Genomic DNA, 2,105 nt, shown 5'->3' with positions numbered 1-2,105 from the left:
CTGAGGCGACTCGGCAAGCTCTCCGAGCCGGAATTAAAACCTCTCAGTCTATCCATCATCCTCTCAATCTACCTTCACTCCTTAAAATAAAAAAACTCGTACACCCAGAATAAACGAGGCATCCTACATCCCAACAAAAATAAATTGATTTTCTCAATTTAGTTTTGTGGCTTTCACTCAATCACTCAAAATCTACTAAAAACAGTCATTTAATAAGCTGTTGCATTCACTTCCATAGATGCTGAAAATAACATTTAATGTTATTTCTAGAACTTTAAATTTTATGAAAATCTTAATGGATGGACGGTGCCACCAAAAGAAGAGAAGAATAGCTTTCGGGAAAAGGCATAAGAATGGGACGTGGTCGGTGGCTCTCGTCTGTGGGCAAATCAACCATATACAAACCTTTCAAATAAATCTTTTCTTGATAATGTTATTCTATCCTTCTATATGTGAGGTCAAAATCATCAGGTGTCAGAAGGTTTCGAAATTTAAAGGTCAGAAATATTTTACTAGAAATTAAATAAAAGAGGTCAGAGAAGCCCCATACATAAAGATAATGTCCTTAAAGAATATATACGGACATCATGGAATGAACCCTGGCTTATACCGCTTGCCATAATTGGCTTGCATGTGAGCTTGGCTTATGCATGCCTTTAAGCCCATGAATTTAATTTGTATCAACTGGAGCCAACCAGATCGATCGAATCCAAACTCCCAAAATGCATGTACACGCCAAGTGCCATGGCCAACATCAGTGTTCAATGTAACATGGACAAGCAAGGCATATTATCAGCTTACATCTTTAATTTATTACATTATCTTTTGAGGGATGAAGATATATCTGGAGGTCAGAGTCAGAGCAAGTTGCACCAGCAATTGTGCCTGGAAAGCAGTCCCACTTCTGCCACGCGGATACCTTCCAGGGCTTTCCTAATTAGCAGTGGAAATTCTATCTCCACAAAAGTTGAAATAAATTGCATGGGATCACTGCAAGTTAATAGAACATATTCCCTCATCTCAAATCCAGCGGAAATGGGTTAAAATAAAGATTAAAACGAAAACAAAAACTTGATGACGAGGCAAAAGATGTGGTGATCCGAGTCTAACATGCAATCTTGGATTGGCTATAAATAGAGCAAGAGAGGTCTTACATGAAGCCAAGAGTCTAGTTTAGCAGCCAGGGATGACTTGCCTGATCTTAATTTCTAAGTGGTTTCCAAATTAATGTTGGTTAAATCACTTATTTGATTAAAACCCGTTTGGGGTATTATTACGCAGTCATCTTTTGGCTAACTTGACAGTCTCTTGTCTTTCACGGTAGGCCTTTCTCTTCTTCACGAAGCTCAAATATTTGGTGCTTACTCACTTAGCAGAATGTTTTGATGCAGATAAATATAAGGAGAGGGGTCTTGCATGAATATAATAGCATTGTTTGCTAGCCAAGGATGACTTGCCTGCGCCTTGATTGCAAGACGAGGGTTTCAAGTGGCTGGAAGCCTCTCTTGTTTGGTTGCCAGGCGGTCTCCTTGGCTAAGCTGACAGGCTCTTATCTTTCATGCTAGGCCTTCTCTTCTTGATTCTTGCACTTCTGTTGTTATTTTTCATTAAATATGAAGAAACTCCGGAGTTCAGTATATATACGTGCAAATTAACGATGAAGACAAGCGATGTAACGAATTAAAGCATAATTAGGTAGGTTTATCTTGGAATTAATTAAATTTTAGTATAATTACTTTCTTTTATTTGTGGATGGAAAAACAAACCTTCACCTGAACCGAAGGATATGTTCGTGTCGCTGTCTCCAATTATTCAGTAAAGTAATTAAGAAATTATTATAAAAGATCCAGCTTACATCTTCATGTTGTACGAATCATTAAAAGAGGGAAAGGAATTATATCTCAGTGGGATAGCCTCTCGTTAATTATCAAGTTGTTCTGAAATTTTAAAGATATGAAATTAATCTTTTTTGTCACAATTTAATTTATTCACTAAAAATTTGTTAAGATAAAAGCTAAGAAGATCATCACGAGATATGGGTCTACGCAAGCAAAATGTTATTCTTTTGATCCCTGGTGTAATCTAACGATATTACTAGTAAAATA

At 36.9% G+C, this 2,105-nt stretch overlaps 1 non-coding gene across 1 annotated transcript; it reads left to right on the top strand.

Moving 5' to 3' along the window:
- Positions 1 to 1,409: 1,409 nt before the first annotated feature.
- On the top strand, positions 1,410 to 1,571 carry MIR169H (microRNA MIR169h). Its single transcript, NR_161509.1, has one exon. It is a non-coding gene; the product is annotated as a microRNA MIR169h (primary transcript).
- Positions 1,572 to 2,105: the final 534 nt, after the last annotated feature.

This window comes from Citrus sinensis, chromosome 2 (assembly GCF_022201045.2).
Source record: "Citrus sinensis cultivar Valencia sweet orange chromosome 2, DVS_A1.0, whole genome shotgun sequence".
Classification (NCBI taxonomy): domain Eukaryota; kingdom Viridiplantae; phylum Streptophyta; class Magnoliopsida; order Sapindales; family Rutaceae; genus Citrus; species Citrus sinensis.
This window is presented reverse-complemented; position numbering and strand designations above follow the sequence as displayed.